This window comes from Artemia franciscana, unplaced genomic scaffold (genome assembly GCF_032884065.1).
Source record: "Artemia franciscana unplaced genomic scaffold, ASM3288406v1 Scaffold_2042, whole genome shotgun sequence".
Lineage (NCBI taxonomy): Eukaryota > Metazoa > Arthropoda > Branchiopoda > Anostraca > Artemiidae > Artemia > Artemia franciscana.
The window spans coordinates 18,759-44,491 of NW_027063084.1; the positions used below are offsets into that span (position 1 = coordinate 18,759).

At 35.1% G+C, this 25,733-nt stretch overlaps 1 long non-coding RNA gene across 1 annotated transcript; it reads left to right on the plus strand.

Moving 5' to 3' along the window:
- Positions 1–4,680: 4,680 nt before the first annotated feature.
- Positions 4,681–15,775, plus strand: LOC136042797 (uncharacterized). The gene is made up of 2 exons (XR_010621437.1): positions 4,681–4,813; positions 15,531–15,775. It is a non-coding gene; the product is annotated as an uncharacterized LOC136042797 (long non-coding RNA).
- Positions 15,776–25,733: the final 9,958 nt, after the last annotated feature.

A 25,733-nucleotide genomic window follows, 5' to 3' on the forward strand; every position in this document is an offset into this window, starting at 1 on the left:
TTGTCCCTATTGCAAGGCCTTGAAATACAATGGTGAAACAATGGGAATGTGTTGCGCCTCAGGAAAAGTCAAACTTCCACTATTGGCAGCACCACCAGACCCATTGAAGACTTTCCTTACTGGAACTACGTCAGAATCTAAGCGTTTTTTGTCACAAATCAGAAAATATAACTCATGTTTCCAAATGGCGTCGTTTGGAGCCCAAATCGAAAATCCAGATCAATTTATGTCTATTTTCAAAGTAAAAGGGCAAATTTATCATAGAGCAGGGTTCCTTCTACCATTCTCAGGCAAGAATCATTAATTTTTACAATTGTACTTCATCAGTGATAGAAATTCTGAATTGAATGCACGTTGCAAAATTTCTCCCAATGTTGAAAGGACTATCGTTTCCCAATTCAACATCTTTTCCACGAAAACAATAATTTAGTGCGTCTGTTCAAAACAGTAATCGATTTGATGCCTACTGATGCGCATAAAATTATTATCTCCGCTGACAAAACGCCTCCTGGCCAACATGTGCGTAGAGACAATGTTCCAACTATCGACGAAGTGGCAATCGTTATGGTCGGTGATCAGTTTTTACCTCGAGATATTATTCTTCATAAGCGAAACGCTCAGTTGTTAAGAATTGCTAAAACTCATCGATGCTACGATACCCTACAATATCCTATCATTTCTTTGGGATGGAGCCGAAGGCTACCACTTTAAGTGCCACCCCAACAGCTAGTATATATATATATATATATATATATATATATATATATATATATATATATATATATATATATATATATATATATATATATATATACATATATATATATATATATATATATATATATATATATATATATATATATATATATATATATATATATATATATATATATACTAGCTGTTGGGGTGGCGCTTCGCGCCACCCCAACACCTAGTTGGTGGGGGCGCTTCGCGCCCCCCCCAAGCCCCCCCGCGCGCGTAAGTCGTTACGCGCCATAATAGTTACGCGCCATTGTAGTTGTGTCCCTATGTCCCACCTGTGAATATAGATAGATATATATATATATGGTTTTAACTACGTAAAACTTGCGAATATACAACATTCTTTGCTGTCCCATTGTCTTTGCATATAAATAGATTGTCAGGTTTACCGACTCTTGAACATGCAGCATATAATGGTCCATGGGAAAACAATCTGTATTCAGATCTATACCTCATGATTCTAATGATTGCCCTTGAGCTTTGTTGATGGTGATTGCTAATCGACCATTCCCTGTCCCGGTGTCCCGGTCGTCATTTACATCCCCCTGTTTCCTCCGGTGTCCCCGTTGTAGTTGTGTCCCTGTGTCCCGGTCGTCATTTATATTCCCTGTGTCCCGGTCGTCATTTGTATCCCGGTGTCCCGGTCTGTATATACATTCGTTTTTTAGTTTTGTTTTTCTCCTTTATTTTTTTCCTTTTTTTTTCTTTTTTAGCTTATTTAGATTTTTAGATTTTTTAGTTTTTTTATTAGTTTTTAGTTTTTTTTTCTTTTTAGTTTTTTTGTCCCGGTCGTCATTTATATCCCCCTGTTTCCCCCGGTGTCCCCGTTGTAGTTGTGTCCCTTTGTCCCGGTCGTCATTTATATTCCCTCTGTCCCGGTCGTCATTTGTATCCCGGTGTACCGGTCTGTATATACATTCGTTTTTTAGTTTTGTTTTTCTCCTTTATTTTTTTCCTTTTTTTTTCTTTTTTAGTTTATTTAGATTTTTAGATTTTTTAGTTTTTTTATTAGTTTTTAGTTTTTTTTTCTTTTTAGTTTTTTTGTAGTTTTTACCTTCTTTTTAGTTTTGTTAATTTTTTTTTTTACTTATGTCCTGGTCGTCATTTATACTCCCTATGTCCCGGTGCTTTGTTGATTGCTAATCGAACATTCCTTTTGTCCTGGTCGCTTTCTCTTTGAGTGTCGTCATTTATTTTTTTCTTTTTTAGTTCTTTTAGTTTTTACCTTTTTTAGTTTTTTTTAGTTTTTTAGATGAAAATTTTTTTTAGTTTTTTCCTTTTTTTCTTTTTAGTTTTTTATTGGTTTTTACCTTTATGTTAGCTTATTTTTCAGTTTTTTCCTTTTTTTATTAGTTTTTAGTTTTTTTGTAGTTTTTGCCTTTTTTTAGTTTTTTCAGTTTTTTTTTAGTTTTTTATTGGTTTTTACCTTTATTTTAGCTTATTTTTCAGTTTTTTCCTTTTTTTTTAGTTTTTTTTAGTTTTTAGTTTTTTTAGTTTTTTACCTTTTTTTAGTTTTTTTAGTTTTTTTAGTTTTTTAGCTTTTTTATTTTTTTTATTAGTTTTTAGTTTTTTTTGTAGTTTTTGCCTTTTTTTTTAGTTTTTTTAGTTTTTTAGCTTTTTTATTAGTTTTTAGTTTTTTTTGTAGTTTTTGCCTTTTTTTAGTTTGACAACTTATTTTTATATATATAGATAGTTTTTTTTTTTACTTATGTCCTGGTCGTCATTTATACTCCCTGTGTCCCGGTGCTTTGTTGATTGCTAATCGAACATTCCTTTTGTCCTGGTCGCTTTCTCTTTGAGTGTCGTCATTTATTAGTTTTTTCCTTTTTTTCTTTTTAGTTTTTTATTGGTTTTTACCTTTATTTTAGCTTATTTTTCAGTTTTTTCCTTTTTTTTAGTTTTTTTTTATTTTTTATTTTTTTTAGTTTTTTACCTTTTTTTAGTTTTTTTAGTTTTTTTAGTTTTTTAGCTTTTTTACTTTTTTTATTAGTTTTTAGTTTTTTTTTGTAGTTTTTGCCTTTTTTTAGTTTTTTCAGTTTTTTTTTTAGTTTTTTATTGGTTTTTACCTTTATAGTTTTTTTAGTTTTTTAGCTTTTTTATTTTTTTTATTAGTTTTTAGTTTTTTTTTGTAGTTTTTGCCTTTTTTTAGTTTTTTCAGTTTTGACGTCACCTGATCCAGTTTTTTCAGGTGACGTCACCTGACACATCCACACATCCACAGACAGACAACTTATTTTTATATAGATAGATATATATATATATTTATAAATAAGATGTCTGTGTGTTTGTGTGTGTGTGTCGAGTGACGTCATGTTTGTGTATCGACTGACGTCATGTTTGTCAACTGATGTTGACAAACATGAATGTGTCTGAATGACAGACACACAAACAGCTTATTTAAAAATAAAGAAAACTAAAAAAAAGTAAACAACAAAAAAGGAAACTAAAAAAGACAAAAAGACAAAACTAAGGAAAAAGAAAAAAAGAAAAAAGATAAACTAAAAACGAAAAAAAACTAAAAAGGAAAAAAACTAAAAACATAAATTAGGTAAAAAACTAAAAAAAACTAAAAAGAGCAAAAGGAAAAAACTGAAAAAAAACTAAAAAAGAAAAAAAGAAAAAAATAAAGAAAGAAAAAAAAACAAAGAAAGAGGTATTTCCGAACATTCTGACCAATTTGAAGAATCATAAATGGGTAATTAAACGAACAATTTTGGCAGCCAAGAACAAAGACGTCCACCAATTCAACAATATTATTCTGACCAAGATTCGAGACCAGGCAGTCATTTACAAGTCAGTCGACACATTTCTGGAGCCAGATGAAGCGGTTAACTCTCCGTCAGAATTTTTAAATTCCTTGGAACTCCAGGAGATCTCTAGGCGTACCAATAATACTTTTGCTAAATATTAACCCACCAAAGCTTTGCGACGAATTAAAAACACCATCAACAAAGCTCTAGGATAATCATTAGAAGAATGTGGTAGATATCTTAATACGGATTGTGTTCCCATGGATAATTATATGTTGTATGTTCTAGAATCGGTAAACTGGACAATCTATTTATATGCACAGACAGTGGGACTGCGAAGAATGTTTTATATCCACAAATTTCACGCAGTAAAAATTAGTGCCTTGCATTCGTGTTGCTTTGGGGGAGGGGTTGGGCTTGCGGCTCAGAGAAAAATTACCAAAAGAAAGCTACTCAAAGATTTTTCCACTTCTAATCCTGTTTTATTTGCGTTGCTTTTTTTTCAGTGAAGTGATAGTTTTTGTCAGAATGGTAAGCGTTTTAAGCTTCAAATTCACTAATTATTTTTATCACAAAAGCTTTTTGCTGTTTTTCGTATTAGTTAATCAACAGTCCTGATTGGTTTAAAGCAGAGGTGGTTTCAGGGGGAGGGGCAAAGGGGCCATTTACCTCTGTCGCAGAAGTTTCAGGGATACACAATTTTAAATAAATAAGCTAACGGTTTTATCCTTTTGTGATTGTAGAAATTTTAATTTTATTAAAATAAATTAGAGGATATATTTATGAATAAAAGTAATTAGCAAATTATTAACGATTCGGTAAAATATATTTAAAAACAACTAAACAATAATAATTAGGGAACTAAATAAAAATGATTAATGAAAAGTATACCATTTAAATCAAAAAGTAAGAAACAAATCAATAATTTATAAATTTAAGATAATTTTAATAAATGGATATTTTGTTAAAATTTGACCTGAGAAATGTGTAGGCCTAGTAAACACCTATACTTGAACTGCAGCAAAAATAATCTCTCTAGTAAAACTTATATTTGTGTATTTGTCCCTTAATTAGACATTTCGGATATTTTACATATTATTAAGTACTGGAGCAACTATTCCATAACACAAATTTTAAGACAAATACCTAATGTTGTTCTTCATAATTTAGAGTTTAAAGGTTTCGATCTTCTCACAATGAATTGCGAACATTTCGCACACCTAGTCAGGAATGGTCGTGCAGAATCGCTACAAGTGAAACAAGCAGAGGTGAAGGCAAGACAAGTGAAGGATTTTCTTACTGTAAGTTTTTTTTTTGCTGTGTTAGTTCGAGATATAAAATGAAACGTTACAGGTGTCTTTTATTGCTTGTGGGTATGTTTCATTATCCTTCTACTAGCTTAATATAGAAAAATGAGTGCATCAATTTTATTGAATACGATCCTATTTTGGAAGCCTATAGCATTTCTAGTAGAGGTATTTCAAATTTGACAGTGACAAGCTTTAAGAGGATTACCGGTATACCTTATTGATTCCCTGAAGTTTTTGTTAAGGGAATCCATTTAACCAACCAAAAAATGTGCTTGTCCAGAAGTAGCGTTGAGCTATTAGAGATGTTTTTTCAAACGTAATTTGCTTAGAATCCTGCTGCTTGTCGTAAATGGGAAGTTTCTCATAAACTTCCATAATGGGAGCTTGTCATAAATGGGAACATTTCACAAAAATGTTGTTACCCGCCTTTCACTGTCCATGACTGAGATTTTAGTGTCTCATTTTAGAGTGCTCGGAACTCTGATCCAGACGTTAAAAAAAATTGCATCAGATTCCCAATATTACCTTCGAAAACAGGGTGCCCGAACTGGCAGGTCCGTTTACCCTATTATTTTGAAACTGTCTACCTACCGGTTTGTCCTTCAGAGTGTGAAAAGTTGCGCTTCCCGTCTCAATCATAGAGTAGTAGATACAGGTTTATGGGAAAGGGTTACCCCTTTACCCCTAATAAGTTGTGTTTCGTTTAGACTTAGATTTTCAAGAGAAAGTAGCGCCTTGAAGTTAGAACTTTGGCCTCATAATGCTATATTTATACATTATTAATTATAGTGTTTAATCATTATAGTTTTATAATTTGTTTCGGCATGGGAGATTCATATAAATATAAAGCAAATTAGACGATTCCACGTAGAAAAATTCTTGTAATTTCGCCGATACGTAATTTGCCAGGGGAAAATTGTAACACATCCAGGTGAAATTCTACCCTGAATTTTTTTTTTGCTAATGTCAAAAAAGCAGAGACCGCTCCCTATTTTGCCAGTATCACAGTTTAAAATAATGGAATGAAATAGGCAGGCGCATCTGATAGTGCAATAAAAACTAAACATTTTCGCTAAGCCCTCTCAGAAATAGTTCTTAATAGCTCATAAATTTAACTGAAAAAAATGCGCTAAGAACAACCCGAAATATTATCTGATAACACTCTCAAAAAGTATTGCAATATATAGGAGCAGTTCAAATATAGGTAATTTCTTTAAAGTGGTTTTTCATCCTGCATGTCAATTATTGCAGCCAAATTGGAACTGACAATTCATTTAATCATTCTATTATCCCCGAACAGGGGATTCTCCCTGGGTAAAATAGGTCATCATGTAGGTTGTAGTCGCCAAATCATAGTTTTAGACAGGCTTTCATGGTCCAGCTAGCTAGCACACCAATCCCTTGAGGGGGAATTCTTTTCGAGTCCTACTGTGGATAAAATCTTTAGATAATAAATATTCCTTGAGAAAAAATCCATGAAAAACAAATATCTTAAAAGTATTCCGTAATATACAACGTGCATTACGCAACACCCCACATGCATGTCCTCTATAGTTACAAGCAGGGATCCCACACGGGGCCTGAGAAAATAGTTTCACGTCTGAATGCGTCATCCTTAACATAAAAAAGATTCACTCTTACGTAAGAACCAAAGAAATCTTGAAACGTCTTGAACAAAAATGTCTTAAAAAAGTCTTAAAAATGTCCTTAAGAAAATGAAGAATAATATCTTGAAAATGTCTTAAAATATATTGAAAAACATCTTCAAATAAATCTTGATAACCCCCTCCCGCTTATCTAACTAATTCTAGCACGGCCTGTTGTGTAGCAATAGAAAAAAACTATTAGATTACGTTTGCATCGTCACTATGAGATTCTGAAGTTAAAAAAAAACTATTGAGTAATTAATATATGCTTTGTTTAGAAAACATTCCCTATGACGTAACATGTAACTTCGTCAAACCCTGATGTAATTACCATTGAACTTGAATTACTGCCCATTTGCATAGATATAGCCTACACTACTGACACCACAGAGGATTTTACACCTAAGCAGATTCCTGACGTCTCCTTCAAAAGCTGGGTGTCCGAACTGGCACCACTTCAACCTGCTCTTCTGAAACTACCTACGTCTGGGTGTATCCCCTAGGGTGTAAAAAATTGTCCCTACTATATAAGTATAGTGGTAGATACAATATCTACCACAAATAGTGGTAGATACAATATTTTAGGAATGGGGCAATAACAAGTTGTGTTTCTTTTTTATATAGCTTTTTAGGATAAAGTAGCGACTTAAAGCTAGACTTGTAATTTCATCGTGCGTATTTTTGCAATTATTATGGTTTTAAATTTATTCGGGCTTGGGAGATTACGTATAAATGCAAATTAACTTACATGAATGCAAGGTAGAAAAGTCTAGTAATTTTGAAAATGTGGAATTCTAGTAATTTTACAGATATGGAAAATTGTAATACATCAAGGGGAAAATTCGCCCCCAGATATACCGCTAACTTCACAAAAACAGAAACCAGTGCTCCTGATTTTATGCTTCATATCGGTCCATCTCTCTTTTATCCTGAACGGATAAAAACGTTAGAAAGTATTTTGACAAAATATTCCTACAGATCCCTACATTAGGATCTTATTCAGGAGTAAACATTCAGTGTAAAGTTTTTATAATTATAGTTAATCAACGTTGATTTTTTGGACGAGGGCACGTCTAATTTTCCTTGGGATTGAATTTCCTATAAGGGAGGAACAGTGACCTACTTAATATCGTCTCTTTAGTGTAGAACTAGGAATCAATGGAGTTTTATCTAAAATATTAAACAATTAAAGCCCCCACCTGCAGAGTGGATGGACATTGAAATTTTAATCTTCTGTCTGTCTGCTGAAGGCTCAAGTCCTACTATTGGTATAATTCAAGTTTTGGCTTGGGGTGGGGGTTAGGTGACCCTGAAAGCTCAGTCCCCTGTGGTATAGAGGCAATGGACCTTTGAGGCCCGAGCCCTGATCTAGTTGGGTCTGCGTCACTACAGATTCTGATTATAACTCCTGGCAAAAGCGTAAACGTTTCTACTGAATTTAGAATTCAGCTGACCATTGTGCCTAATATAGCTAAACAACAATGTTGTGGTGGATATACAAACGCTCTTGGGCCCTTCGCTAACGGCCAAGTGTACCTTACCACAAACTGTACACTATGATCAGCGATAAATTGAAAGCAAATAACTAATGATCTTAGTCTCATTGGGGATTGCATTTTGGTGGAACAAGATAGATTGAAACAATTATTTTGATGAAAAAAGAGCTTCCAATGACATTACGTATGCTACTTAAAACTCACTGCTGTACCAATTCCCCTAAATCCAACACAATTGTTCACGCTCCTCTTACTTTGCCTAAATCCACTTTAGTTTCACTCTTTTCCACCTCCCAAGAAGTTCCAATTCTCTGTAAATTGGTGTACATGTTTCCACCGATTAAGAGATGACCTTCTTTTTGTTTGGTCCTAGATGATGACCAAAAATTACAGTCCTTGGCAATATGTCATTTTCGTGCTGTAAAATGTCCTATTCATCTTAAATTTGTTTTTCATTACAACCCTACAAAGTAGGATTGACTATTATTTTTCCTATTACTTGCTGTTTGACTAACAGCTAGTCCAACAGATATCTAAAAATACTCGTAGACAATTCTCCTAGAAAAAAAAGCAGGTCTTCGTTTTCCCTCTGAAGCGCCCATGTTTCACAACCAAATTTGAACCGTAGCTTTGAATATTCTAGTCTTGGTTCGCATACAAATTTGTTCGCAGATAGAATTTTTCTATCAAGTTGTTTGACAAAATGAAAAACCGTTCAAATCAAGGAGGCACAGTATTACTTACTTAGATTTAGGTCCTCCCACGCCGGAGGGTGCAAAAGGCAGCAACAGTGGTTCACCCGACGACCTGTCCTGAGCCCATGACCAAAACTCCTCCATCAAAGACCTCGTCAACTTTGCCTCCTTCTCTAACATCCTCCCAGTGGTCATTTTGGGTCTCCAGAGTTGTGGAGTTCAGGTGCTGTACAACACCATACGTCATGAGGCAGCCTTTCATCACCCATTCACACCATGTGCCCCCAATACATCCAACATCGCTTTCTAATGACTTCAAGGATAGGGGTATGATTTGTCATGCTAAAAATCTCCTCAATTCTTATTCTCTCCGCTAAATATGTATTCAAAATAGATCTTAGATCTTACTTATCTCCGTTATTCCTGGTCTTGTTGAGGCCAGCCAGATCGGCTCTTCTCACACATTCCGTTTGGAGTTCCTTGATTCCGCGGCACTAAAATCTGCCATCGCTACAGGTCTGCGCTTGGGTTACGAGTCTTTTAAAATATAGGAATACAGGAAATTGCCCAGACGGTGTCTTGGATGCCAAAGTATCCGTCATTCATTAGCTCACTGTCCATGTGCCCCGAATGAGATGAAGTGCTCTAACTGTTCTGGATGCCATTCCAATACTAAAGACAATCCTTGCTTAGAGGCTCCGAAATGTACCACCTGCGGTGAAGCTCATGTTTCCTATAGTGTGAATTGCCCAGTGATCAAACGCACTCTGAACTCTTCTCCAAAAGGAACCAAGCCAGTATTTTAAGTTTTGCTTCTCTCAATATTAACGACAAGAAAGACGAAGACTTGTTAATTAATGAATTATTAGTCCATAACCTAGTGTTCTTGCAAGAACATCTTTTGACCAAATCGAACGTTTCTAGTATGAAGCGATCTTCTGTCCTCCATTTTTTCGCGAGAAGCCAAGAAAACTACAGGCCGCCCTTTCGGTGGGCTTGCAATTTTTTTCCGTTCCCCATCAAAGCCCTCTATGATTCATTGTGATGATAACATCTCAGCGATTCAATGTGATAGTACCGCCTTTATAAACGCTTACTTACCTTGCAATCGACGTTCTATAGCATCGTTCACATCTTTCGCTAAATGTTGCTCCAGTTTAAAGTCTCTACTCGAAAGTCTACGTTTGAAAGATCTAAATTGGGTTTTAGCTGTTGATCTTAACTGAGACCTTCTTGGTACCTCCGATAGATCAATCCTCTTGCTAGAATCACAACTTAGCATATATCACCTGGCAGTTAAGAGCCTCCCATTCACGTATATTCATAATAGAGGCTGTTCAAAATTGAACCTGGATCGCGTGATCTCTTCCAGTTCCAGCTTAATATCATCGATTATCAGGGTGGGCGAAGAGAAGATTGATGACGATCACCTTATTCTTAGCTGTAATTTGTCCTGTGAGCTATCTGGCAAAACACTTTCAGCTCAGCCGAAGTGGCATACGAAGTTGAACTGGGATCGTGCTAATGTCCCACTATGCCTTGCTACGCTAACTCCTTTACTTTCGACCATAAAAGTGCCATATCACCTGCTGCAAACGTCAGTGTCCTCGTCTTCAAGTAGAGTTGACCTAAATTGCTATTATTTTCAAATTGTCAATTGCCTTAAATCAGCTTCGAAAGCTGCAGTGCCTGTGGATAAAGCTAGGATTGGTACAAGAAAACCTAATTGGAACGTTGATCCTGAAGTAAAATGTGCTAACCAAAAAGCCAAATTTTGGCTACATATGTGGATATCATGTGACCGACCTTCGTCCGGAGCTGTTTTCTCTGTGAAACAAAAGTGTAAACTTGAATATAAGGCCAGTTTGAAGAGAGCACGCTTGAATGCATGGCCAGGCTTCACCGATAAGGCCTCCGGGAATAAGGTTATTAATAGTGAGAAATGTTCCCCATCTACCCTATCTTGTCTCCAGCTAGCTAATTTTGAGGATCATTATAAGCGTGTGTTCAGTGTATTTAATAGTTTTCTTCAGTCTTTTTATTATAAGTTGCCTAAACCGCTTTTACCATATCGTCTCCTGCAGGCTCATGTCCAGCCTGTAGCAATATCTGAAATTAGCGGGGCCTTAAGAAAAATTAAGCGTTCAAATAGTCTTGATGGCGACGGCCTTTCTTACCGATTTTTTGCTTATGATTGTCCTGCTCTACTTAACCATCTACAAATATTTTTCCAGTCTTGCTTAGCACAGTCGCTTATTTTTGATAGTTTCCTTTGTGACCGTGTAACGTCTATTCAAAAGCGAGGCAAGGACCCCACGTCATGTGTGAATTATCGCCCCGTTACAGTATCGTGTTTCTTAAGTAAGTTGCTTGAACATTTGTTACTACCAGAAATTGAGTCGAATTGTGATTTTACGCCTTTTCAATTTGGTCTTCGGAAAAGTTTCAGTTGCTCCAATGCACATCATGTTTTAAGCCGACTCATGAAAGATGCCATAAAAACTAAAATGTCTTTATACTGTCTTACAGTTGATATTTCTGGAGCTTTCGACAATGTTGTGCACTCTCAGGCTTTATTTTCCCTTGCGTCTTCAGGTGTGAATCCTTCCGTACTAGGTTTATTGTCTATTGTCTATTGTTTTATTGTCTTGGTATTCAAAGTCTAAAATTCAAGTTACCTGGAATGGCCAAATATCTGACCCGTTAAAAATTAATAAAAGAGTTTGGCTAGGTGCCGTATTGTCTCCTAGCATATTTAAATGCGTGCTTGCATCGTGCCTGCGTCCCCTTAGAAGTTCTGTTTTTTACGTTAATTGGTTTGTCTTCTTTTGCATATGGATATGACGTTCTTCTTGTTGCCCGGACTCGCTGTGGATTGCTTTCTAATTTTAATATATTAAACAATCAACTATCTAAGATTGGACTGTCAGTTAATGCGTCTAAATGCGAGTTTATTTGTTTTAATAACACTTATGCGGTCGCTCCATTCGTTACTGGGACTGCAGTTCTACCATGTTCTTCTTTAGTTAGTTGGGTTGGTCTGTGTTTCGGCCCAACACTTTCCACTACCTGTTCATCCCTAGTGAATCAAGGCGTGAAAAACCTAGGCGTCTCTTACGGAAAAATATCCCCAAACAAAAGTTGTTACAACCGCAACGGTTTGTGCATGATTTATAACGCTTATTGCGCTCCTGTGCTTTTGTTTTTATCAGGCATGGCTCATCTGTTTCGTAAGGAAGATCGACATACTCTACGTACGGCTTATTTCAGATATTGCAAATTCCTCCTCCGGCTTCCTAGATGGCACCGAAACAAAAAAAATAATTGCTCGATTTGGTTTAATTGATGTGCCTTCTCGGATTCGGTCTTCCAGTGATGATTTATGTAAAAAGACTATGAACTTCATTGACGTTTATGAACCTCTGCAACCTTTTTTCCATATTGATACTGGTTAAGTAGTCCATGTTGTCTTTTGTTAGTTTGAATTTTTTTTCTTCCCTGTTTATCGTTTTGTTTTTGTTTATTTATAATACTCCGTACTTTGTGTTTTTTATACTTTTACGGGTAATAAAATTCATTCATTCATTAGGCAGTTATTATCGAATGTCCGCAGTCGTTTTGCTAGTTGCGCAGTGATGCTCCAAGTTTCACAGCCATATGTAAGGACGGAGAGGACATAGCTATTATAAATTCTAAGCTTTAGCTACTGGGAATATTTATTATTTCTCCAGACATTTGTAAAACAATTGAAAGCAGACCCAGCCAATATTATTTGGCACAAAATTTTTCTTTCAGGATTAGCATCGCGTAAGAATGCCGCCAAGACATTTGAACTCTTTCCGTGCTTCAATTTCCTCGCTGTTGACCAAGAGTCCTTCAGCTAAGTCAGGAATGATTGCATTTGACATTGATTTAGTATTGTTAGCGTTTATAGAGAGTCTAACAGCATTCGCCACACACCCAAGTTCATTTATGTTGTGTTGTATAGCTTCTGATTCGTGAGCGAAGAGTGCAATATCATCCGTAAAAGCACCATCATAAAGTATTCTTAATGTGTTTAATTGTAGACCCTTACTGAAGCTGCATCCCCGAAGCACAAAATCTATGACTATGGCAAATAATAGTGGCAATAGAATGCATCAGTGCCTTACACCTGACTGAACAGTGAACCAGTCAGTTAAGTCACCCTCTGTTTGTACTGCGCCCATAATATCGAGTTATAGAGTTTTAATTATATTGACAATTTCGATTGGGATCCCATAATGCATTAAAATTTTACACATTGTCTCGCAGTGTATCGATTCGAAGGCCTTGAGAATGTCTATAAATACTGTGAGTAGTTGAACTTGCCATTCATTAAATTCTTCGAGCAGGACTCTCAGGTGAAATATTAGGCCACAACACGGTCTGTTTTGGCGGGATTCATGTTGTTCATCTCTCAGAACTTTTTACTTTGAATTATATTGAGAATAATTTGGTAAAAAATTTTGCTACCAACTGATTGTAAACCGATTCCTCTCCAATTATCACATTTAGTATTTTGTCCTTTTTTGAAGAGTTTGACAATTACTGCCTTTGACCATTCACTCGGGACTTTTTCATCATCCCAAACACGCGACAAAAGTTTAAACATGGGCACTTCTAGGGTGTTACTACCATATTTCAACAGTTCTGGGGGTTTACCATCGTTACCGGCTGCCTATCTGTTTTTTGAAGTTATTAGAGCCTCTTTTACTTCACTCAGCATGAGAGGTTCGGAAAAAATTCCAAGATCGAACAATATTTCTTCACGGATTTTTAAAGAAGATCTGGGAGGCATTTGATTTAAAACCTTGCTGAAATACTCCATTCAGCGTCAGATTATGTCATCCGTCTGGTTTAATAAGATGCCTTCTTTGTTTTCAACTTGGTTCGAAGAAGCCTTCGAAATACCCGCAAGCTCCTTCTTTATAGGATACACAGTACGACTATCTCCCCACCTGGTGGCTACTTCAGTCTGATCATCTATAGTTTCGAGGTACATCCTCTTGTCATTCCTAGTCCGTGTTTTAACTTGTTTATCGAGACGCTTATGCTGCGCTTTTAAGTAATCTAGATATTCTGTAGTGCATGTCGTGTTATCCTCATGCCTATCGACGAGAATTTTGACTTCTGCCCTTTGATCAATGATATCCCAGGTACTTTCAGATATCCACTGGTCTTTCTTCTTCCTATTATATCCCACAAGTTCTTGTGCCACTTATTTCAGGGATTCGACGATCTTTTCCCATTGATTATTAATTGACAACTCTTCCCTTAGCATAGAAAACTTATTTGACAAAGTAGATGTGTACTTTTGTAATACATTCGGATCTTACAGTTTTCTCACATAAATTGTTTTCATTGACCACTGGGGCTTTATGACAGTTTTTGGGGGATTAACAATCAAATAATATGTTCAAAGACCTGAATGGGGTTCATCGAAACTTTATTTGTCAAGGTTGATGTATAAGCTAAGAGATTTTTCCAAGCCAGTCCAAGCATTCTGGGAATTAAAAAAATAAGGTATTCCTGACCATTTCCTCGAAAATTAGAACTCTAATCTATGTTAATAAACATATGAAATAATAAATATGTGTTGAAGAAGTTGCAAAAGAATAAAAAATGTTCCATACATTAACGAATTTATCGAGATTCCACTGATTAAATATTAATTGCTTCCTTTTGATCAACGATTTTAGCAGTGAAACCGGATTGAATATCAGGAATCTGCATAGATATGTCCTTTAAATCAGTGCATCAAACGGCCTGAAAATGAGTTTATAATCCTTCTTAATTACTTTCTTATTGTTCCCTTAGAATTCAGAAAAATGGCTATAAAGATATAGAAAAGTATCAATTTGCGTGCTTTCTTCTTATGCCATGGCTTCTTAGTTCCTCACTATTGGTCTTCATGAATATTTTCTTGCTAAATTACATATGTATATTCTGAGTTATGTTTTAGGACGAAATCTAAAATACTAAAACTATTTTTAGTATTTTATTTAAGAGACGTTTTTAAACAAATAATGTTCTTTTTATCGTTTTACTTTTTAGAATAATTTCAAAAATCTATTAAAGATTGGTAAAAGCAAAAAAAACATAATTAAAATCCTATCTTGTTAGCTATATCTTATGGATTACAAGATTCTTAAATTCAGCAAAAAAGTAATGTTTTTGAAACAAGGAATAAAATGCAAATAAAACTAACAAGCAAACTGAAAAAAATTAATGCACAAATTCTGCAGTGGAAGACTTTATTCCAAGATTAGTAAAGATTACACGAGGAAATTTTGATTTAATTTGGTTATCCACTTGTATTTTTAATTTCTATAGATTCTGATTGCTTCTCAAGCTGTTCTCGCATTTGTCAAAGGAATACTTAGATGAGCTACGTTCTTAGGAGTTCTACGACTAATTCAGTTGAAATATGACAATATAACTCGCTGACTTAAAAATTGAACCCGGGCACGTACACGGGATTTTTGGGGAGGAGGTGCTTCGGAAATGGCAAACTTTAGCCTATTTCGGATCTGATGTATTAGGATCACATTAAAAGCCAATTTTTTGCATGCATGTGTTATTATCAAAATGCAACTTTTCAATAAATGAGGTATATTATTTATAAGTTGAATGACCTTTGAACTTTTGAAGTTGTGAGTTTTTGGGAAGTGTGATGTGAATAGGGCCTACCGCTCTATTAGCTCCTATTGAAATGAGACTATGACTAGTAAAAAGCCGAGTAACATTTTCCTAGTTAGTTTTTTTTCCGTCAGTTGCTTGATTGTTTTAATTTTTGCCTTTTTTTAAATGTTAATTTTTTAATTTTTTTTTGTTTTAATTTTGTCTGCAGGGTGTCCTTATTCCAACTTTTGGTGCCTTGAAATTTGGTCCATCTTCGGCAGCATTAACTTTTGGCGTTTCAACGGTCCTTCATCTTAGCAAAGACTATTCAAATACAAATTGAATAAGTGTTGGATATATAAACAGAGGTGACGAAACTTTTTATTTTTAACTTCTTATCAGCAAGCTTCTTTATGTTTTATCGCATTGTATCCAACAAATAAATAAAGTTATTATAAATACACCGTTGTTTAATTCGAGTTGCATTTACACATCTTAATAGCGACTTTGTACGTAGCAAACATTATGGCTGTATTATGTCCCAATAATAATAAAATTGGCGGACCACTGTGGCCATGGACATTGTAAGTGATATATTGCTTATAATACTCCCCCCTCCCCTTCCTCTCACGCACTTACGTTTTCAGCCAATAGGTTAGAGTGAATTTTCACTAAACATTAAGATAAATTTTTATTTCCAAATTGTGTGCAAAAAATGTGATCCAAAAAGCTTCAAATTTTACTTTAAATATATCAAGTAAGCTTGTGACGTCCACTTCCTCCTTAGGACTTTTTCTTTTGCCTTCTTTGAGGCTGGAGTCTCGGTGATTTTACACCCTAAGTGAGGAACCACTTAGAATCACATTATTCAAACGAGCAATATTCCGTGGGAAATCCCGGCTGTAAAAAAAAGTAAATAAATAAAAATAAAATAATAAATGCTGCCATAGTGACACCACAGACAGCTAGACTGAAAAACAATGAAGGATAAACTGAAGTGACCGAAGGATGAAAAGCAGAAAATATAATTTTCAGTCTGTGGGTAAGAAATGCAAAACAAAGTAGATTTTAAGGTCACAGTAAAAGCTCTACTCTAGGAAAGAGTAGACAACAGCCCATAGTAGTCAAAGTTTAAAAATGTGTTAAGGAAAAGAAATTGTCTGGCTTCATCCACAACTGACTCATGAATGAGAACTGGTAGGATAAATTGATAACTTTCTTGTCCAACAAGGAAACTATTTTACATGCTTTATTTCAAGTCTGCACTCTTCTAACAGCGATATTCCATTTCTTTTATCCTTCCAAATAGTACTCGACATCTTCTTTTACTAAATATTTAGCTCATAAATTTTGTTATTGTTTTTGTCATACCAATATAAAACTGATTTGAGTTTTTACTATTGGTAATTATATAAAAGACTTGTTTTTTTTTTGTTTTTTTTACCGTTTGCAACCAGATGTCAACTGTTGTGTTCTGTTCAAACGTATTGAATCAGAATTTTTTTTTTGCGCGAGACTTGGAAAGGATATACAACTCTGAAAACGTAAAAAGAGCAAGAACTTGAAAGTTAGCTTCAGAATTTAGGAAGTTTTGAGAGGTCCGAAAGATCCTAAGTGGAAATGCGGTGTCGTTTCTTACTGATAATATATCTGGCTGGAATGAAAAATGCAGAAGTGGTGCCCCAGCCTTTGTCAGCTAACGCCACGCTTCGATGTATGTCATAATTGTCAATTACTGTGGCTATATTACAGCCAGGATCACAGTCCCCTCAGTGATCATTGTCGTGAGGTATTTTTTCTATACTACTGGCAATGCAGAAAGGAATCATTATTCTGTTAAAGTCTGATACAAAGAAAAAGACCAAAATGAACTCACATCTTTACTTTTGGCCTAACTCACCAATTTTATCAGAACAAACCCTAATTGTTGCAAGGGGTACGGTTAAAGTGACCAATGAAGCTTTTATAGAAAGTGACAATGGTTGTCATTTAATAACACTCACAATATAAGATGCCTAAGAAACAATGAGGAACAAAAAAGTTTCAAGTATGTCTACTTCGGTAAATACACCGTGTTTGGATGAAGGGACAAACGATTGGCAACACAGAAGCGTAAATATAAAGCAACATGAAAATACCAAAGCCCACGAAAATTTTTGAAAAAATATTTTAAATCGCGCAGTTTTGATCTACTCATAACAAAGCATTGAGTGAGTGTTGACAAACAAGAGCCAATAGCTCATATGGCACTTGTGACGAAGTCGGAACCTAAAATTAGACCCGGTAGTAGAGCTTTCGACTTTGCTGTTAGTCTAGAAGCACTGAACTCACTAAAGCACCGGAAATATCCTCCCCCCCCCCAACCAACTCCCCCAACGAGATTGAATTCGGTGCGGTTATGCCAATCACATACCTAGAACTTGTGCTTATTGTTTGCATGAAGTTTCACCTCGACATCCCCACGCTAATCGTTTTCCAACATTTCCAGTTTCCAAGAATTCCATTTCCCCCATCCACACCCAATGTCCTTGGATCTGAATTTGAATTAAAAATAGAGCATCTTAGACATGTGACCTTCTTATATATCAAGTTTTATTAAAATTCGATCACCCATACGTAAGATAGACACATCAATCTATAGATCAATTTTCACGATTTCCGCTCCCACAAGCCAACCCATGGTTTAATCGAGGAATACTAATTTGATCATGTATCTAGTTTCAAATCTTCTTCATGTAAAAATTGAAATCTTCCAGAATTCGAATCCAGTACTTCTCTCATTCAAAGCAAAAATCATACCACTAGACCAACGTGACACAAATAAGAACAACAATCATTTGTTTTATCGCAAATAAAACTCTTCTCAACTGTCTCGTCCACTAGCACCCCCCCCCCCAGATGGTTCTTTTTCATTTATTTCTCATTTAATCTGGTTTGGTCCCAAGTTTCCAAGGTTCATCCTCCTAGCTTGTCTAGAAGTATCCAAACTAGCAAAACCTGAACCGATAGACAGACCGATGTACAGACTGACGGACAGAAATTGCAATTGCTATATGTAATTAGATAAAAAAAAAACTATTTTTTTTAACTGAAAGTAAGGAGCGACATTAAAACTTAAAATGAACAGAAATTACTCCGTATATGAAATGAGTTGTTCCCTCCGTAATCCCTCGCTCTTTACGCTAAAGCTTTTAATTGTTTTAAAAAGCAGAATTGTGGCAAAGAGTCAAACTTTAGCGTAAAGAGCGAGGGATTGCGGAGGGGACAACTCATTTCATATACGGAGTAATTTCTGTTCATTTTAAGTTTTTAATGTCGCTCCTTACTTTCAGTTAAAAAAACTAGTTTTTTTTTGTAATTTCTGAACGTTTTTGAATCAATACTTGTTTGATTTTGGCTCTCCACACATAAATTCTTAAAATGAAACTTGTATATTAATTCCTTTTTTGGCTAAATGGCTTTCTCTTAGTTTTGATCAGATGATTTTGAGAAATAAGGGGTGGGGAAAGCCTAGTTACCCTGCAATTTTTCGGTTACATAAAAAGGCAACTATAAATTTTAATTTTTAACGAATGTTTTATTAGTAAAAAATATATACGTAACTTAAGAATTAGCTTACGTAACAAACTTTTATATTCTTAAATTTTTATTCTTAAATGTATATGAGGGAGTTTCTCCCCTCGTCAATACCTCCCTCTTTAAGCTAAATCTTAAGTTTTGTCCCAATTCTTTAAGAATGACCACTGAATCCGAACGGCTGTAGAATAAAGTAATTTAAAAAATAAAAAATAAAAAAATAAAGTATTTTAAGGACTCCTCATATACGTAATAATCTCTGTTCATTTTAAGTTTCAATGCTGCTCAATACTTCCAATTGAAAGAACTTTTCCATGTTTATTTTTTCATTGTTTTTTTTTATAGTAATTTTAGAAAATCCTGTGCCCTTTTCATTGAATTTTTATTCCCCCATGATATATTTCTCCAAGGAAAGATCCTCCCACATAGCTCCTTCTCCTCAACCCCACCCCCAAAACCAAAAACAAATCCCCTGAAAACGCTGTACACTTCCCAAACCATTATTACATGAAAACACTGGCCGAAATTTGTAACTTGCAGCCCCTCCCCCAGGGCCTGTGGGGGAGTAAGTCATTCCCAAAGACAAAGTTTTTATGGTTTTTGACTATGCGGAACAAAATGGCTATCTCAAAATTTTGATCCGTTGGCTTTGGAGAAAAAAAGCGCGTGGGAGGGGGCCCAGGTGCCCTCCAAGTTTTGGTCACTTAAAAAGGGCACTAGAACTTTTCATTTCCGTTAGAATGAGCCCTCTTGCGACATTCTAGGACCACTTGGTTGATACGATGACCCCTGAAAAAAAAAACAAGCACCTGTGATTTGTCTTCTGACAAAAAGTACGCAATTCCACATTTTTGTAGATAGGAGCTTGAAACTTCTACAAAAGGGTTCTCTGGTACGCTGAATCTGATGGTGAGATTTTCGTTAATATTCTATGACTTTTTGGGGTTGTTTTTCCCTATTTTTTAAAATAAGGCAAATTTTCTCAGGCTCGTAACTTTTGATGCGTTAGACTAAACTTGATTAAACTTATATATTTAAAATTATCATTAAAATGCGATTCTTTTGATGTAGCTATTGATATCAAATCCCCATTTTTTAGAGTTTTGGTTGCTATTGAACCGGGTCGCTCCTTACTACAGTTCGTTACCACGAACTGTTTGACTTGGTAAATATCAAGTGTCGTAATAATTACTTGGATCTTGTGAAATCCATCGCTAAACTTGATGACAAGCTAAAAGAGCAATTCAGTCAATTTTTAAACAGAACAGCTTTTAGAAAAACCATGAAAATTTGTGCGAACCAGTTTATGGAGCTCATGGTGAAGCAGTAGTTTTGGAATATCATATTGAAATAAAAACTTAAATATTTTATCTGTGACTTTTCAAAGATAACGGTGATATTATACTCCTTGGACTAATTGTCTATGGGACTAAACTCCATGTTTCCCTTTGTTTTTTGTTGTTTGTTTCATTTCAAAGAAAGCAGCTGAGGTAGGTGACTAAAAGATTAAAGAGATTTTGGGGAATGAATAGTTGATTTAATTCCGAAAAATTCTTGTTCATCTGTCTCTACTACTTTCTTTAAACTAAAGAAGACAGTTCATTTTCAAAGTAACAGCTTGGAAAAATATTTTCGTGGCCCTTAAGAGCGAAACTAGATTTTTTTTTGGAAGAGCTGGAGTATATAGTTTTAATGCAAGTCTGCGTAAGGATATGAGGAACGGAAACACAGGCACTATTTTTGAAATTTCTAATTGAAATTATGCAACTTCTCGAATATATCGTTACTGACATATCCCTCAGACTCTCTGTGACAAAGTCTACGTATTTTGTGGGAAAGTTTTAAACATATGGGAAGGAAAGCTTCTTTTAATAAAAATTTAATTGACATATTTAGTCTCGTCACCGATGATTCACAAAGAATTTGTAAGATCTATTTTGGATGTAAAAAAAGAGAAGAATTAAAATTTATTTTAAGAACAGAATTTATCTCATGAAAGTAAAGAGTAAAGTTAAATATAAAAAAAATAAATGCTGGTTCACAATTTTCTTTTTTTTTTCTGGCAGAAAATTAGGAGAAGGCTCATTCAGTTGGATATCAAAAGGTCTAACTCTCTTAATAATAGTGATAAATGTAAAGATCGTGGACATAACGATCAAAGCACCCCTATTTTAGGGCTCTCTAGCAAAGAAAGATATTTCTTCTGTATATTACTCTTTTTAACCTGGCCACTTCGTCAACAAGAATTGGTTAGAAAAAAAAGAGGCCTCATTCGATCGGAAATCAAAATTTTAGTTTCGTTCTTAAGAATCAATAGTGATGTAGTTAAAGCAAGATGAATTTTCTCACAAAACTGGATGTCCTTGTGCATGTTGGTGTGAAGTCTATGTTTTGTGTTCCAGCATATAAGATTATATAGCGTGTTGATTATTGGTAAAATGTGATAAATTAAGGAAAATTCACGGATTAGATACATGGATATCCAAGTGCATTCAGGCAAATGTGTTTGTGAAGAGGCCTGACGGTTTGACTCCAAAATACTCATTTAGTGATCAAACAGTTCATGGTAACGAACTGTTGTAAGGAGCCGGCTCAATAGTAACCGAAGAGTAACTGAAGCTCTAAAAAAACGGAATGTGGATACCAATAGTTGTGTCAAAACAATCTTATTTTAATGTTGATTTCAAATATATAAGTTTTATAAAGTTTAGTTTTATCCATCAAAAGTTACGAGCTTTAAAAAATTTGCCTTATTTTAGAAAATATGGAGACACCCCCTAGATAAGAAGAACCACTGAAAATCAGGCCATCAGATTCACATAATCAGAGAACCCTACTGCAGAAGTTTCAATCTCCTATCTACAAAAATGCGGAATTTTGTATTTTTTTGCCAGAAGACAGATCAAGGATGCATGTTTATTTGTTTGTTTTATTGTTGTTGTTTTTCCCACGGACAATCGTCTCAACCCAGTGATCCTAAACCGTTGCAAGAGGGCTCATTCTAACGGAAATTAAAAGTTTTAGTGCCCTATCTAAGTGACAAAAAAGATGGAGGAGACCTAGCCCCGCTCCCAGGCACATTTTTTCCCAAAATCACAAGAACAGAATTTTGAGATAACCATTCTGTTATGCTTAGTCGAAAAACGTAATAAGTATGTCTTTGGGGACGACTTAATCTCCCACAGGAGGGTCTGCAAGTTATAAACTTTGAACATTGTTTACATATAGTAATGGTTATTAGGAAGTGTGCAGATGTTTTCAGGGTGACTTTTTCACTTTGAGGTAGGAGTGGGATGGGGGAAGGGGAGGGGTTATGGGGGATGATCTTTCCATGAAGGAATTTATCATGAGGGTGATAATTTTCATGAAGGGGGTGCAGGATTTTCTAGCATTATTAAAAAAAAAACAAAAAACAAAATAATTTTTTAAACTGGAAGTAATGAGCAGCATCAGAACTTAAAACAAACAAAAAATACTATGTATGTAATGGGGTTCGTCTCCTCCACAATACCTTGCTCTTTGCGCTAAAATATTTTATTAATTTCAACTATATAATCTACGGTCTTTATGATTCAGGGTTCATTCTTAAGGAATTGGGACAAAATTTAAGCCTTAGTGAAAGAGCAATGTATTGACGAGGGGGTGAGCCCCCTCATACACATAATGAAAATAAAAAATATAGAAGTTCATTACGTAAGTTAATTCGTAAGCTACGTATATTTATTACTAACAAAAAATTTCGTAAAACAAAAAATCTATTAGTATTTTTAAGTAATCAAAAATTGGAGGGGAAATAGGCCTCTTCCTCCACCCTTTTGTAATCAAAATTTTCCGATCAAAATTATGAGAAAGCCATTTAGCAAAAAAAAAAGTAGGCTAATATGCAAATTTTGTTTTTATTATTCATGTGTGGTGAGTCAAAATCATAACATTCATTAATTCAAAAACATTCAGAAATTAAATAAAAAAAGTAAGTTTTTTTAACTACAAGTAAAGGGTGACATTAAGACTTAAAACGAACAGAAATTATTTCGTATATGAAAGGGGTTTTACCCTCCTCAACACCTTGCTCTGTACGATTCCAAGAAACTTGTTATTTTTTATTTAATCAAATACCAAAGATCAACGACCTTATGAGAGTCTGCGGAGATACACATCACAGTTTACTAGTTAATGATTCAGTGGCATAAATTATACCGTATGATATCTGAAGCACTCTTTTGTTATTAGTCAAAACATATAAGTTTTAAATTTTCGATTTTGTTTTACTTGGCCCATCTGTTTGTATTTAATTATTCTTTATTTGCCTTCTTTCTAAACCATTTTTTCTTCATTCCTTTTTTTTGGTTAAATCTGCTTATAAGTCTTTCCAAATAACAGCATTGAAAGAAACTAACTTGGAATGAATGAATGAATGAACTTAGTTACCCATAAAAGTATAAAAAACACAAAGTACGGAGTATTATAAATAAACAAAAACAAAAACGATAAAACAGCGAAGAAAAAAAAAATCAAACTAACAAAAGACAACATGGACTAATTAACCAGTATCAATATGGAAAAAAAGGCTGCAGAGGGTCATAAATGTGAATAAGGTTGATAGTCTTTTTACATAAATCATCACTGGAAGACCGAAACCGAGAAGGCACATCAATTAAACCTAATCGAGCAATTGTTTTTTTTTTTTGTTTTTTTTTCGGTGCCATCTAGGAAGCCGGAGGAGGAATTTGTAATATCTGAAATAAGCTGTACGTAGAGTATGCCGATCTTTCGCACGAAAGAGATAAGCCATGCCTGATAAAAACAAAAGCACAGGGGCGCAATAAGCGTTATAAATCATGCACAAACCGTTGCGGTTGTAACAGCTTTTGTTTGGGGATATTTTTCCGTAAGCGACACATTGGTTTTTCACGGCTTGATTCACTAGGGATGAACAGGTAGTGGAAAGTGTTGGGCCGAAACACATACCAAGCCAACTAACTAAAGAAGAACATGGTAGAACTGCAGTCCCAGTAACGAATGGAGCGACCGCATAAGTGTTATTAAAACAAATATACTCGCATTTAGACGCTTAACTGACAATCCAATCTTAGATAGTTCATTGGTTAATATAGTAAAATTAGAAAGTAATCCGCGGCGAGTCCGGACAACAAGAAGAATGTCATCTGCATATGCAATAGAAGACAAACCAGTATTACCGGAAAAGATAGAACTTCTAAGGGGACGCAGGCACGATGCAAGCACGCAATTAAATATACTAGGAGACAATACGGCACCTTGCCGAACTCCCCTATTAATTTCTACCGGGTCAGATATTTGGCCATTCCAGGTAACTTGAATTTTAGACTTTGAATACCAATAAGACAATAAACTTAATACGGAAGCATTAACGCCCGAAGACGCAAGGGAAAATAGAGCCTGAGAGTGCACAACATTGCCAAAGCTCCAGAAACATCAACAGTAAGACAGTATACAGACATTTCAGTTTTTACAGAATCTTTCATGAGTCGGCTTAAAACATAATGAGCATGGGAGCAACCGAAACTCCTCCGAAAATCAAATTGAAAAGGCGTAAAATCACAATTCGACTCAATTTCTGGTAGTAACAATTGTTCAAGCAACTTACTTAAGAAACACGATACTGTAATGGGGCGATATTTCACACATGACGTGGGGTCCTTGCCTCGCTTTTGAATAGACGTTACACGGCCACAAAGGAAACTATCAGGAACAAGCGACTATGCTAACCAAGACTGGAAAAATATTTGTAGATGGTTAAGTAGAGCAGGACAATCATAAGCAAAAAATCGGTAAGAAAGGCCGATCAAGGCTATCAAGGCTATTTGAACGCTTTATTTTTCTTAAGGCCCGGCAAATTTCAGATATTCCTAAAGGCTGGACATGAGCCTGCAGCAGACGGTATGGTAAAAAAGGTTTAAGCAACTTATAATAAAAAGACTGAAGAAAACTATTAAATACACTGAACACACGCTTATAATGATCAACAAAATTAGCTAGCTAGAGACAAGATAGGGTAGATGGGGAAAATTTTTCACTATAAATAACCTTGGTAAAATTCTAGTTAATTGACTTCTTGCTACCTCAGAAAGGGTTTATGTTAGGGAAATGAAACTTTCAGGTATGAATCTAAAGACTAAAATATGTCCTGGGAAGGTATTTTGAAGCAACTACCTCTACTCCTTCTCCCTCTAGATGGCCCTGACCTATAATGACCTCTGAAAATATGTGTGTTATAAAAGTGAAACCTTGCAAAATAGATCTTCTGCTTAATTGAAGTACAATAAAATTGTTTTCAGCTTCATAACTTTACTCAATTGTATTTTATAAGATTTTAAAGATATACAAATACATTTCCTAAATTTGAAAAAAAACATTGATATAGCTCAAAATTCTACTCAAATAACAGAAATTCTATTTCCAGAACTAAAGGCAGAGAAAAAGCAACTGGTAACTGAAAATTAAGGTAAAATATTTTTTGTGGAAATTTTAATAGGTGTCATGTAGGCAAATTTCAGGGCCCTCTAGAGGGAGAAGGAGCGGAGATGGGTACTCTAAAATACCTACCCGGGACATATTTTAGCCTATAGACCCATCCCTGAAAGTTTCATTTGCCTAACCTAAACCCTTTCTGAGATAGCAAGAATTCAATTAACTAGAATTTTACCATAACCTTTTTCCAAGAGGCTTTATCGGTGGGGCCTGGCCGTGCATTCAAGCGTACTCTCTTCAAACTGGTCTTAAGGCCTTTTTTCGCGTCAACCAAAGAGACTGTTTGAGCTCAACCGCTGTTTTTGCGTGAAACAGTGACAAACCAGGTTGTCATGAAAAGTGATTT